At 42.3% G+C, this 15,976-nt stretch overlaps 1 pseudogene; it reads right to left on the bottom strand.

The window, feature by feature from the left end:
* Positions 1–14,884: 14,884 nt before the first annotated feature.
* Positions 14,885–15,747, bottom strand: LOC119344689 (annotated as a pseudogene).
* Between the last annotated feature and the right edge of the window lie 229 nt (positions 15,748–15,976).

Raw genomic sequence — 15,976 nt, 5'->3', positions numbered from 1 at the left:
CATATGTAGTTTGCAACTTGTGTAGGCAAGTAGAGATCGGACGTTGCAAGGTTGAACATGTTCATATATAGTTTGAGAAGAAGCCATCAAGCCATCTGCATACCTGTGCCAGCAAGGAGTAGAGCTTGGTATTTGCGTGGTTCATACCAGTAATACAACAAACATAATGTACACAAGTTATGTACGTAGTTAGAATTTGAATCGCACATACAAATGCCACTAAAACCCACTGACATCCTAGGACTAGGAAGCATCAGGATTTGTGATTACACCCGCCTATATTTCTACACGTGAGGTAAAAAAAATAGTATGATTGCCGGCTGGAGGTGCATTGCGTCAGAGGACAAACAGTGAACAAGACGGGAGTAGTCACGACCTGGAAATTCAGAGGCTTTACTTCCGGAAGTGTTCCAAGATCTGTACCATTTTCTTTCGGTTACAGGATGGCAAGAAGTCCATAGTCACCTCAGTCTCATTCGTACTTCATACAAGTCTAGATTACAAGATGGTGATTTAATTAAATCACGAATCACTCCTGAAAAGGAGATTATTTGTTTTTTCCCAGTTGGCTAATTATAGGGACCGTGATTAATTTTGTCAAAAAGAGAGAAAAATATACTCCCTCCGTTCCAAAATATAGTGCGCCCGCACTTCCCGCGGTTCAACTTTGACCATAAATTTACCAACGAGACCGACTGCCGCGGGAGTAAAAATTATATAATTGAAAAGTTCTTTTGAATACGAATTCATTGGTATAAATTTTGCTCCCGCCGCAGTCAGTCTTGTTGGTTAAATATATGGTTAAAGTTGAAGTGCGGAAATTAAGGATGCACTATAGTTTGAAACGGAGGGAGTACTAGTATTTTTGAAGATACCTTCTATTCATTCAGTATTTTATTTTAGAAGACAACTTTGATGTGCAGCCAAATGGTGAGAATTAGGCGGTCAGAACAGAGCCCACAGCAAATGGCGCTCAAAACAGAGGCCACAACAAGTTGTACTGCTGTTTCAGTGTAGTACAGTTTCAGTTAATTAAGCACCAGAAGATATTTCTTCATTACAAACAAAAATAAATAAATTTGGACATGACTTACTGACATTAGGTCTAGCAACTGATTAGAACATACGTTTCAGAAATCTTTGAAAGAAAACATTTAGGAACTGCCAAACCCTAGAAACAGGGGAAAAGATTCCCTTCAGCCGGCCGATTTGCAGCCATGATCCGCCGCCTGAGATGCACACCACGTGTTTCACATGGCTCCTGTCACCGCTGATTCTTTTTCCTTTCTATCTTAATCACTAACGACCGAGTGCCATTCGTTTCTTTTTTCCTTCATTCGTCTTCTGCAACATGCTTTCTGTTGCGAAAATAATCTACAACATGACCTCTGTTGCGAAAAAATGAACAGACGTTTCCGCAACATATGCTCTGTTGCAAAAAATTATGCAATACGACTTTTGACAAAAAAAACTCTACAAATGTTTCCGCAACACGATCTTTGATGCAGAAAATATTCTGTAACATAAATTATGTTGCAAAAAAAATTCTACTGACATTTCCGCAACATGATCTCTGTTGCAAAAAATTCTGCAACATAGTCTATGTTGCAAAAGTTAGGATGCCCGTCAACCGCTTGATGGCGCTAGATCTGCGGCTGCAGACCCGGCTGATCGATCAGCCGGCAGAGCGCGTAGCGCCCCCCTAAAAACAGGGGTACCTATTTTAGTTTATACTTTGTACACTGTAGCACACTGTAGCTTACTCCTGATGTATCCCTGATACAAGGGAGCACATTGAAAAGAAGAAATTAGGTCTAGCCACTGAACTTGGAAAAATGTTTGAAACTGCTCGCCTAACATTGCCTCTCTGGATGACTACCGACAAAAGTTTTCACCCCACTTTATATAGAAAGCAATAATCAACAAACTGATCGACACACTCACCCAAGGCCGGACACAAAGGTGCAAAAGGCCTACAACAATAACACCCTGATCAACATGATGTCGACACTAAGGAGCCGCCGGACCTCTTCCCCGAGAACCTGCGAAGATGTGAATTGGAAAGACGACGAACCGAGAGCTCCAAAACGGTGCCCTCAGGAAGGACACGGCACCAAAGCGTAGCCACCACCCGATCCAAAGATCTAGATTTTGATCCGGGGAATGACAAAGGAAAAGGAGTAACCACAAAGGAGACTTTAGGAAGATGACGACATCCATGGGCGCCGCCTTCATCGGCCTGGCCAAACCAGACAGAGCTTTCACCCCGGCAGCAAACTCCATCTTCATCACTCTCTCGAAGGCATGGGGCTCAACCGGGTGATGTACATTGGCATGTTGTTGAAAGAGTTATGCGCTATCTGAAAGGTACTATGAAGTATGGACTTCACTATACCAGATACCCGTCGGTACTTGAAGGGTATAGTGATGCAAATTGGATCTCTGATGCTGATGAGATGAAGGCCACAATTGGGTATATGTTTACTCTTGGAGGTGGCGTTGTTTCCTGGAAGTCTTGCAAGCAAACGATCTTAACAAGATCAACAATGGAAGCAAAATTAATAGCATTAGACACATCTGGTGTCGAAGCAGGATGGCTTCGAGATCTTTTGATGGACTTGTCATTGGTTGATAAACCGGTTCCGGCTATCCTTATGAACTGCGATAATCAGACTGTCATCACCAAGGTGAAAAGTTCAAAGTCCAACATGAAGTCCAACAAACACATAAGAATGAGATTAAAGGCTGTCAGAAAATTAAGAAACTCTGGGGTGATAGCGTTGGAGTATGTCCATACGGCTAAGAATCTGGCAGATCCCTTTACGAAAGGGCTATCACGTTTAGTGATAGATAATGCATCGAGGGAGATGGGTATGAGACCCACATGAGCTGCCATGGTAGTAACCCAACCTATGTGATCGGAGATCCCGTGAATTAGGACCTGAGAAAAACAAGCCAGGGGTGAACTGGGGAGAGTAACTATACTAACCCACTCCGTTGGAGATGCAATACTCTTGATACTGTATGGTAGGATGACTATTGTCTTAATGTGTTCCGAAGCTTATATAAGCAAGATGCTATCCTACAGAGCGATCTTTGGAGGAACACACCTATATGAGCCCGACTGCTGGTCACAGTCTATGAGATTGGGATGATCTCTAGTAAGCTCATGAATAGGCCAGGAGTGTGACTTATATGCTCCACCCGAGGGGTCAGCCTTCGGTAGCCTAGTACTAGTAAGGCATGTGGTGAAACTTCTTTACGCCAAACTGACAATTCAAGGCATAGTCCATTGTTTAGTTGTGAAGGAGTGTAACTACTTGCTCTAGGTGAAGCTCAACCTTAACAGGTCTTCACTGAAACACTGGTATATCGAAACAGTAATTGGAACAGATGACACAATGGGCCCTCGAGATCTGGTGGGGGATTGCTGAAATTTGAGATGGGTTCTAGGCCCATATAGCATTTTCTCAAAAATCTCTAAGGTCCCATGTGGGTTATATGGCACTAGGTGTAGTGGGAAGTTTAGTCCCACCCCGGAAGTGGAAGAGGAGTTGGACCTCCTTATAAGGGTTTCTCTTCTACATGCTATTGGAGCTTGAGAAGAGAAGAGGCCCTCGCGCACTCCTCCTCCGCCGCCTGCCATGCCTCGTCACGACGCGACGCAGGTTGCGGGATTGAGCCGAGCTGAGCTCACACCTACGCGCTTATTTTTGCCAGTCACTAACCCTAGCCGCCACGAACAGATCACATCTGCTCCCACCGCCGTTCCCTTGCTGCTGCTGCCGCCGGTGACTCCATCCCGTCCGCCGCGTACACGGTCGACGGGAAAGCAAGTCTCCGAAACCACGCCCTTCAGGTTCCTGTACAGGGTGAGGGGCGAATAGGTTTTTGGGCAGCGATTACGCGACTGCTCGCTTTCGATCGTCTACTTCCTCTACGTTCGCGTCACCTTCATCATCACCATGTCCACCGACGCCGAACGTGCCGCCGCCGAGAAAGCTGAAGCCGACAAGAAAGACGCCGCTGCTGCCACCAAAGCCGCGGCCTCTGCATGGCCTACTGGAGGGTATAACTCGTTTATCCCGCTCCTACTGTTTTCTGTTTTAGCCATGCTAGCGTTATACGTAGATCTTTCTGCAATTAGCGTAGTATGTGCTAGCTTGACTGGATATCAGTATGTGTTTATTTGTGTCAATGCCATGCTAGTGTTTTACTCGTGGATTAATTTAATCGAGAAATTGCCTATTTACTCAATAGGTGACCCTCTCCCCCCACTACCCTCCGTGTACCGGGAGAAATCCTAGGATTCGTCTAGGCAGCAGCGTCATCATCGTCGCATCCCTTCGTGAAGGTGGTGCTTGGTATACGGCAACTCGGCGGCTTTGGAGCGTGGTGGTTATCTTCGGTGGGCGCAGCGGTCGCGGGGTGCCGTAGCTTTCGTTGATCCGGCGTTGTTGGCATTTTTTCTCTTATTTTATCTAGTATTTTCTTTTGGGCGTGCTTGTGCTGTTAGCCCCAGCGTTGATCGGAATGTTGTATTGGATGGTTGCTATATCTATATAGCGGGGCGAAAGCCTATTTCGAGAGATCTTTGCTAGGTTCTTACCAGAAATACCACACACCTACACACAAGTTCTCCACTAAAATCCACTGACATCCTAGGACTAGGAAGCATCAACATCCTACGACTAGGAAGCATCAGGATTTGTGACTACGCTTGCCTACATTTCCACACACAAGGTAACAACATCAGTGTGGTTGCCGGCTAGAGGTGTATTACTTCAGAGGATTCACAGTGATCAATGTGAGTAGTGCTCACGAACAAGCAATCTAGAGGACTAGATCGGAATCGCGCCTTGGCGCGAGGATGCCGGTCCCAGCGTTTTGCCGAAGCATGTAACAACATGTCAGTTGGAATCCAGGTATAGCATTTGCACTTATACAGGATAATAATAAAGTAAGAAACATTTAATTATGATAAAAATAAAACACAATGGAGCTCAAGATCATCATCAGATTATAAGGTAGGATCAAATTCAGTACGCTCATACGACCACGAAAGATAGCCATTCGACATAAAGTTCAAAACAAAAGTGAGAAGACATAAGAGGAGGTAATAAGAACAGGAACATAATAAAGGAGAGCCAACCACGGAGCCATAAGCACTAAGCATACTAATAAGTAGCGTAATTCATCTGCCTTGTCGATGTACTTCATAGGGACCGTCTCACACGAACCTTATACAAACAAACAGTGAGACATAGAATACAATGATTCCTAATATCTTGAACTTTAACAGTAGGCCAATAAGAATCAATATGGTCCAAGTAAGAAATGGCCCTTATCTAATACATCAATCAAATCTAAGGAAATTTATCTTTGTATTCATCATTCCATCAACCATTAATAAAACAAGAGTCTATTGAAGAGTCACTCAGAAACAAAGTTTGTTTGGATGCACAAATTGAGAAGCCACCAAACAATATATGAACATAAAAGTATATTTCACGATTGGTTTAGCAGCTTAAGAAAGTGATAAAATCGTCTCTCTAAACTATATCATCATTGCCACTAAAATGCATATTCAACATTGTCGACGAAAACAGAATACACAACCCTTGTTGATAGCTAACCGTGGATTTAATATTCTGCAACCTAGACCTCGTGTTATCAATGCACAGAATAAAAAAGAACGTATATGCAGCTTCATCACAAAATACATGAACGTATAACAAAAACTCGGCATATAGAAAACTAAAGTCTCCATAACATAGACCAACGGGAATGATGACAGGATGCATCGAGAAGAAAGAGCATTATATGTACAATAAGACAAAATTACCTTGATAGGCCTAGTAGCAGTTATGACACGGGAGAGGTGGCATCTAATAGCGCGCCCTGCACCCTTTTTTCCAGATGTCCTTCCAAGCGGCTGCTTGTGTCTTCCATTATGCTCAGCAGAAAATCATCGACGACCGACGCTTTAAAGAAGCAACAAGATGTGAGTCCACAAGTGATAGTTGGGTAAGTAACACACATGCGTGTTATCAAGCCATCTACAGGTCAGTTACCAATCGATCCATATACATAGGGACCTCAGGATCTGTAACGATAGTTGCTCCATCAATACACAATAAGAAAGCATATAAGGCCAATGTTTTTCCTACCAAGCCATATGGATCTTCTGAAAGCACAAGAAAGGATATCATCTTACAGTAGCTAGTTAACAGCACAATAAAAGGGATTATAAACCAGCCAGATCATATACATCTTCTCATCCAGGGCTTTGTTTAAAAGGGTTTAAAGGGGCAAATCGTCGACATTCTAGTTTGCCTTTTTGTTTGTGATTTACATCTGCTCATCCATAGCTTTGTTGTTGTTTAGGGATCTGTCTAGGGTTTGCTCTCGTGCTTTTCCCCAACCTCAGTACGCGCCACCGCGCCAGGCGCCAGGCTCCTTCGACACAGGTCTACCTTTTTCTTTCCTTGGCGTTCGTCTTCTAGATGGATTTTATCCTTTGGGTTACTGCAGTAGATTATGTTGTCGCGAACGACTGTATTTCAAGATATACTATCTGAGGATGATGGCATAGGTATATGATCAGACTGGTTTATAATCCCTTTTATTAAGATCAGATAAGGTTTGGTATATCCGATCTTTACAAAGGGTGAGAATGTGTATAATTTGTGGTTTTTTATTGGTGCAATGCTAACTAACATGATAAAACATGTTGCTTTAAATAATACAACAAATTATGAAACCTTAGGACACCTAAAAAATGAAGTAGCATATTCTACTGTGAAGCATTTGACGGTATCGATGAAGTGCTTTTGAATAGAATATGAATTTCCCAAATGCACCGCTTACCTTAATTTGCAATGTTCTAAAGCAAATAATATAAGGTATTATGTATGAACTTTAATACTGGTGATATAGAGAGAAAATGAACATGTGCAAGGTTACTGAATAACCAGTCAAGAACAGATATTTGTACGGAAGTATGGATTGAGAAATCTAACACCTGAACAAGAAGGTCCATGCTTTATCATGTCAAATAAATAAGAAGAGAGCACCTCGACAAACATACACTTATTGCCATTTCCTCAAACATCTTGCATTTTGCTTAAAAGCGTCACATATGTTCAGCAACAAAGTGATATGTTCTCTAAGAGCAACTACAAAAAAATGAATCTGAATTAGGGGAGAAGATGATTACTGACATGGAGAAAAATCAACTTGGAGAGAGAGACCTGAGATCATGTAATTAACCGCGAGGACGACAATGAAAGTAACATGCATCATTTCTTTCTTCTGCTGTCAAAATTGAGATCCTGTGACCACCATTAGCAAATCAGACATGAGATCATGTCAAACATTCAGTCATAAATATTGTCTTTATCAGGTTTTGAGTATCACAATAGGCTAAGAATTAATCATGATGTAATTGCATGGTACTCCATGACTTTCTTTTGCTTCATATGAACATATTTCTCTATGAAACACTCACGGTTCGTATTAGTCTCCTGCCTTCAAAGTGAAAGGTTTCAGTTCTAGGATTTGTAATGAAGGAACTGCTTATGCAATGAAGATAATGTCTCTAAATACATGAAGCGCGGCTCTAAATTTTGTAAGAAGCACCAAAAGAGAGAAAGGCGAACAATGAAATTTATGAAGTAGCAGGGTAAATGACTAAATACATAAAAGTTTAAGAATATAGAGGAATAGTATTGTGCATGCATTAACCATTCATGGATGCTATTAGGAATGCATGACAGCATCAATGGCCAGTAAGTACAAATTTAAGATAAAGTTTGGATAACTTCTTCAGGTCCACCCAAAGTCTAAGCGATCTATAATTTTACACTTTACACATCCCCAAAATCCAGGAAAAATGGATGGCAAGATCTCTTAAACTGCAAGCCTAATGCTACTAAATCACACTTCATTTTCAATGGAGGTGACATTACCTTTTGAATCACTGGCACTATTCTCACTAAAACGGTAGGAGCATAGGGCCCTGAGCAAAAGAAGAAGAAAACAAAAAGATTTAGTTAGCGGCCACAGGAGGACAAAGAAAGTAAATTGTACTCTATATAGGTAGCTACAATAATGTCCTAAATCGAATTAAAATATAACAATCAGATCCACTTGTACATGTTTGGGCCCAACGGATCAGAGAACATATAGTGCAGCTCATCTAGTACTTATATGACTAAAAACAAACTAAAACCGCTACATGGAATATCTGGGCAAACCGGTACATACATCAACTGTGTGAAAACTCTGTTTGGGATACAAGTGAGATAAAAAGAAAGCTCAAGCAATCATCTCCACTCCCCACAAGAAACCTGCTCGCTTACAGCAACACAACTGGAATAAAAAAATCTAAACGAAGAGTAGACATGTTATAGCGATTGAAGTCACAAAGAGGTGACTATATCTTTTGGAACTAACAATAAAAACAGAACCAAGATACAAAGTTACAGACATGTGAATGCATCTTTTGTTTCACACCCACTGAATTGAACTGGAGTTACCAAGAGCATAGGAAACAGAGTAGTAAAGCACTCGAGAGTAGTAATGCGTTTTTGTTTCATGCAACTTTAATTTACTTCCGTTTTGTTCTTAAGTGGTGTAACAAGTATGTGAATCATAGAGAGAGGCACATTCACTAATACAAATCCTAGTCGATGAGTATTAGTTGAGCAGAAATAATCGCCAATGCAAGTAGAGCTTTCACAAGTGACCAATCAATTTATGCACTCACTCATTTAGTAGGATTTTATCCGTGAATGTGAAGAAAACAAACAGGGTAAAAATTAGCTGGTTCGTGAATGCACACAGATCCCGTCTACTAATTGTGGCTGAATATATGCTTCATAACAGTCCAACACAAGTATGTACATACGTACGGTGTCATTTAACTTGGATAATTAAGCACAACAAATTCGTTCCCTGACATTTTTCACCTAAAAACATGTGAAGGGTATGTGACAGCGTGCTTTTGTCCCCATCCGTTTCAGAACAAAACTGACGAAGAATAATAACACACAGGCCATGCATGATCGAGTTGATCTGATCACTGTACAGTAATTCAACAAAGCTTTAAATTTCAGGGACAAGGGAAACCCAACCACATTTTTCATAAATTTTATGAAACGTATAGAAATCAAGTATTCAGCAGAAATATTTCTGAATGCAAATAGAGTTTACTTCCTACCAAATGCATAAAAGCTTCTGGGGACAGAGTATGAGCGAATAAAGTACAGCGTACGTTTTCAGACTACAATGCCTGATAGTGGGAACCATAACCTGCAGGTCGTTGGACGTGGACGAAGACTTGAATTCCGCCACATATCGATGAGTGTGGTAATAGATACAGACCAGCGACAGGAAGAACTACAGATCTGCAGGAAAAAGAGATTGATGAGTCATAGTACCTAACCATGATACCACAAAGGTTGGAATGGCATCAACACAAGCTTGGTATTATTTTAGACCAATTTTATCTGATAGAAATTCACAAAGAAGTATATTAGAGAGAACACAGTACTATATATTGAGCTGATGCTTCAAACTAAACTCCCATGATTCAGCAGTGCAGTGCTCAAAAAAGTATACAGAATGGTGGATTATGCCGAATCGGTGATATAGATTAACTAATTATAGATAGAACCATTTGATTAGGCATACTAATAAAATTATTTGTTTTCACTGCACACAAAAGTACTTCATTATAAAAGACAGGACATACGTCCACTATTGTTTATCTCGGGATCAAATGACAAATATGAAATCTCTATAACTATATCAGCACCTTGTGGCTCTAAAGCCAAGATTGCTTTTTTTGTCTCCTCACACTTGTATTCTTGTTAGCAAATCTAAATCCACGTGTCCCTCATCATACTGCAACGTACAGCTTACTGCAATTGTAGATGGAGAATCTCCAACAACTCACTTGTGAAATGAGAAATCAAATGTTTTCAGAAGTTCTACTACCATCTATGAACCCGTTCGAGAACAAACAATTATCAAGATTGCATCAAACATAAGTAAAAAAAATAGAGGGGAGGGGGAGGTAAAATAAGCTACCTAAACACCCAAGAAATCTGCATCCACTGCCAGGTAAAAGGCGAGTCGGCAATCAACACCATGATATGTACTTGCAAAACAAATAAGAAAGCATACAAACAAATTAGTGTCAATCGGGTGAAGAAAAAGGAAAGAAAAAATGAAAGATGGAAGAAGAAAAAGAAACTGCAATTTCTAGGGTCCGGGAGCCGGCGGCGCGCCCTCCACGTGGTCAAACAAAATAATGAGTAATTTACCTTATTACTTTTCAGCAAAGTTGTACTATACTGAAGTACCGAGGTAGCAGGAAAGTGTCGGTAGTATCATGATATGCGGCAGATACATATATGCAAGTACACATCAAGTATAACTGGTGTTGAGTAGATGAGGTGCTCACAACCCAACTAAAAACTGCAATAACCAAGCCCTACATAACTTACAATTTACATGACACATGACATCTCCTTGCACTCATATAATGATTCAAATCCTGCTGGTTGGCTAATAGCGATGGAAAAACTATTAACAACAGGAAGGACAAAAGAAGTAGACTTCACTATATATAGTCAGGTACCTTGTTATCGACAATGTCTGAATATTGAGAATCTCAATTCCAGATTGATGCACATTCATCCTGGTTGCAGTAGACTAAACTGACCTTGCAACCTGCATTAGTAACAACAGAAGGCAAGATTGAACACTATGTCAATGCAATCTGGATAAGCAAAGTTAGCTAGCACAAAGAATTGTAAATTTCTCCAAAGCTAAGTCTTCATAATTCATGGCTTAGTGCAAGATATGGACAGACCCAAAAATAATGTCATTTATGCCAACCAGACCCAAAAATCATGGGAAATAATCCACAGTATAGAGCTAATAACATGTATCTACTGCAAATTACCATATCCATTGAAAAAGATTATCTGCATATGATCTCTAATTTAGACATAAATACTAAAGGTCACATGGCATGATCTTTTTAACTAAACTAAACCTCCAAGATCATGTACTAAAGATGAAGGATTTATGTGCAAACTCAAAGAGAACTGGCAGGCTAATCTAGCTCTTTCACTTAATAAACCCAAGAAAGCCTAAGGCCTGCATCAAAAATTTCTTTAATAAACATACAAGGGCCATCCCTATATAGCAGTTTCTTCTACTAAATCCCTATCTATCAAGCACCTCCTCTCGTAAATAAATGTGGTAGGGCTCTCTAATCAATCAAACAACCGGTAAAACATGATGCACCAAAGAGAACTGCTTATTAGGGAGCCATACACGCATCAAACCTAATAGGAAAAATAAATTAGGGGGGTAAGTCAGCCACCTAAACACCCAAGATGTGCTCTGCGTACACGTGAGGCAGCAATCCACGACAAGGATAGTACCTGCAAAACAAATTAGGCAGCACATAAACAATACAATGTCAATAAGGTGAAGAGGAAGCACATAAGAATGAAGCAAAAGAAGAAAATGAACGCTCAGCAAGCAGCCAAAATAGCCCATGAAACATCCAAAGGAACAACAGAGGCAAGAAGAAGAAACCAAAAGAGGAACAGGAGATGCAAAAGGATCCAAACGCAAAAAGATTCAGGGGAGATCAAATCCACTAGTACGGGACTCACTTCAACCAATCCGCAGCAACCGGGCCATGCTGAGGCTAAAATCCCTATGAATCACGATATATAGACCTATATATGCAGCGGGAAAGAGGAACCAACGTCTCCCTCCTCACCTGCTCTGCTCGGTCGCGCCATGGCCGACCTTGCGGGCGGCTCCTTGGTGATCTGGACGCGTCGCCTGACCTGCTCGGCCACGGTGGCCCTCCTTGTCCTGGCTCATGATGAGGGGAGGAGGAGAGGAGATGGTGGGGGCGCTCCTCCTGCCTGTGCAGGTGAGGACAACGGCGACGACACCGGGGAAGTGGATGGCGCACTACAAGAAATATGCCAACTTGTGACCAGCACTATTGGTCACTGAATGGTCACTGTTTTCAATTTGTGACCTTTTTGTGACCAAAAACATAAGGTCAAAAGCTGGCCATCATAAACTGACTATAGCGACCTTTCTTCTGGAATGGTCGCAGACGTTTATGACCAAAATACGTCTACTGTGGCGTTTTGGTCACTAGCAACCTCCCCAGGCCACGTAGGCATCCAGCGTGGCAATCTGATGTGGCACAAGATTCAGCCCGGTCCAATTCAATTTTCTACATGGGCCTAGCCCAACAATTCGGCCTTTTTATATATTTTTTCTATCAATTTTTGATCGGCTTCATGGGCCAAGCCCAACATTGCAACTTTTTTTATTGTTGGGTTGTGGCCTTTTTGTCTAAATGAATTTAGTTTTTCTTTTTTTCCAAAAGAAGGGTCCACTAGTCAGATGGGTCCCGGTTGTCAGGTTCTGGTAACTGGGTCCCATTTGTCATGTTCTGGTAAGTGGGTCCCATCTATCAGGCTCATATTCTTCATATTCGAACCAGTATTTAAATGGGCGGACAAAAAGCACACATAATACTTGAAATAAGAGCAACCAGATCCTTACAAGTGTAATACAGTGGCAATCACAGTAATGACTACAAGTGTAATACAATACTTTACAAGCTTTACAAGCAATCACAAACTCACAACATGCCAAACTCGTTGGACTACAATAGTGATATGAACAACATGCCGAACTAGCTGGACAACTGTAGTTAGGGCTGGGAACAAACAAAACGACCTTCAAGAAAACAGACAACATGCCTTCCTCGGTCGCCCTGTTACATGAATCAGCGGGGAAGAATCAGAAAAGGTGAAGAATCAGAACAGGCCATTCAAGGAAAGGAAACTTATTTAGAATGATAACAAAAATTGAGCTAGTACCATGCTTTTTGTTCTCCAGCTAGTTAAAATGAGATAACTCGTTCATACAAGAAAACAGAGACGCAATATGAACACACAGCAGGATTGACAAGTACACAGCAGGATTCAATAATTTTTTAGGATCGCAAGACACCAATATAAGCTAGAATTGACAAGTACACATCAAGATTCAATTCATCTTGCCCATATACAGCAACCAACAGACATCTAACATTTCAGCATGCACATACAATTTATTTACTTATTTTTGAGAAAAACCGCCCACTGCCAAACAGAATGTCCTTTCATTTGATAAATAAGAATAGCAGGCCAAAGAAAGGCAAGCGTACAACAAACACACTACAGAAAAGCAAGATACTAGAGGTCAGCACACAAGTCATATCATTTATTCTGTTAACCTTTGACACATCATATAGAATTGTGAGCTTGACAGTCGTCGGTCTAACCATATCACGCAAGCAACGGCATACAAACTAATTAGCAGTACTATATATGATGCAGCATACGGACAGAATTTCTACCTTGTTATCATTAGGGAGCAACAGGGGGTGGGGGAAGATTTCGATCGGCTTCGTGTCAGCTGCCATCACCACAAACTCAGAGTCTTGGTAGCTGGGGAAAATAGAAAACAGAGATTAAAAATCATAGGAACTGAAATTAGCAGGACCGACCAAAGCACGCAGCTAGGGACTGGTCACCTTCAAGGTAGAACAATGAATTAACTAGTTTTAGTCAAAGTCGTAAGCATGCACATACAGACATACATACGAATTGAACCAGAATCCATGTATGTGTGTGCACTTAATTGCAGGTTCTATCCAACTTGCAATTGGAAGGAGTACAACCTAGTTTACTAGTAGCCTAACAAAAGATTCAGGTTCTTGGTTTGGTGCATGAATCCTGCTGTCGTAGACAGACAGAGAGGAAAGAGCACTGACGGCACAACTACGACAGCAGAGCGATGCGAGCTAGTCATGCAGTGCTTGATAAGCTATTGATAAGAAGTTTGCACACAATTAGCAGGCAACCAACAAAGTAATGTTGTATATTGTTCTGCAGTAAAGAGTAGAATTTCTTTCTGTTGGCTCTGAAATTTCTGTCCATGGTGCACACATGACATACCATCGATTTGAATGTGAAAATTAATTCTGCACAATTTAGTTGCTTATAAATTTCAGCACCAGATTAGCATGTCTCGTTACTAATGAAGTACTTCCTTTATCAATCATAGAATGGAAGGAATCACACAACATCGGGTAGTACTGTAATTGGATTTAGTAGTAAATCTGTAGATACATGTGGTTGGTATCTACTAGTAGGGAGTTGCACAGCATCTGGTGTTCTAATTAGAGAGTCGCTAGTGTGTTTTACTTACCCTGCTCTGCTCTTCTTTTCTACAAGCGAAAGCAGAGCAGGGAGAGCAAGCACACTACCATAACATACAAAGCCATCTACAACCAGCCCAAAAACATACATACCTACAGGACTCACTCACTTACTGCCATTGTGTTATGGATGAGCAAGTCTAGTGTGTGAGAGAAAATGCAGACAAGTTGAGGTAAAGTGTTGACCCCACGCTGTGAGTAACAGATCGAGGAGCTAATAACTGGGCAATGCAGCACCAAGTCCGACTCTACTACTACTACCTGTGATGCATCATTGTTGATCCATGGCAGATAATAGTAAGGATTAGAATCCATGATTTTGATACAGAAGTTACCTAGCCTGGTAGCCTAGCATAGAACAGCACTACATAGTACTTGGCCAGCAAATTTGAGCAATTCAATGACCGCATAGCATGACAACAAATATAAAAAATATGAACAACATTGCATACGATGTGTGACAACAGAGAACACATTTGACAATGCAGAACGCATGCGCAACCACACATCCCATAACAGGGTTACAATCTAGAGGCAGTTAGCTAGCTGCTACCAGATCGCTCACTCATCAATATAGAACTGCAAAAGAGCGCAAAAGAAATAAATCAACAAGAGCATAAGGCATACTGTAGCCAGCTAGCTAGATTTCATCTTGAGACCTATCCTTGTGCTTCTGTAGCATCTCGATAACTTGGTCTAGGGGTGGGTCTCCGGGCCTTCAAAAAACCCGGTCGCCGATCTTGAACTTGTACGCCTCCGGCTGCACAGAATGAACTCCTTCAACTACAAAACAGATACATCCATGCATGTATACACTTGAGCTAGCATGCACCAACCAGTGTGTAACTAACCAACTACTCCAGCTAATTAACTTCAAGCATGAACAATTAACCAATTAAACAAGACAGAAACTAGCATAATGATCTATAAACAAAATGGGAAGTAAGCAGACGTGACCTGGAGGTCGTTGGAGAGCTCGGGCGTGACCTGGAGGTACTTGGTCTTGTCCTTGAGCCTGGCCATGGTCACCTTCTTCCCCAAACACGGACACATACACCTTGCACACCTGCAGACACAAACCGGAGCAGAGACAAGGAACTCAGCATCCCAGATTGCAGCACAGCCGCATCGTTTCGAGGGAGAGTCCGGGCGTGACCTGGAAGTCGTTGGAGAGCTCGATGTCGGCGATGGTGGTGGGGGAGGAGAGGTAGTGGTCGGCGCCGAGGGTGGCCTCGGGGAGGACGGCGCGCTGCATGACGGGGTCGCGGGTCAGCATGTCCGCCAGCTCCCGCTGGATCTGCTTCGCCACCATTCGCACCCGTCGCTCCTTGGCCATGCACCGCACCACACGTAGCCGCCGCACGGAGACGGGCGGCGAGGGCCCGTGGCAGCGGCGGGGACACCAGTGGCCGTCACGGGAACATCCTCGCTGGCTTCATGGTGGTGGGGGATTTTGCGTCGCGGTGAGGCCGTCGGTCGTCGCTGTGGGGAGTGGGAAGGGGAGGGGCGAGAGGAGGAGGGCGTGGGGAACGGCGACGAGCTCCGCCGGAGGGAGGTGGTAGCGGCGACGCGAGACAGCGAGGAAACGGGGGATCTGGATGGTGGAAGGACGGATGGCCAGCGCTGGGGGCGATGAAGAGGTCGGCGGCGGCG

Source organism: Triticum dicoccoides, unplaced genomic scaffold (assembly GCF_002162155.2).
Source record: "Triticum dicoccoides isolate Atlit2015 ecotype Zavitan unplaced genomic scaffold, WEW_v2.0 scaffold179976, whole genome shotgun sequence".
Classification (NCBI taxonomy): domain Eukaryota; kingdom Viridiplantae; phylum Streptophyta; class Magnoliopsida; order Poales; family Poaceae; genus Triticum; species Triticum dicoccoides.
The sequence above is the reverse complement of the archived record's forward strand: the minus strand, read 5'-3'. Positions and strand labels throughout refer to the sequence as shown.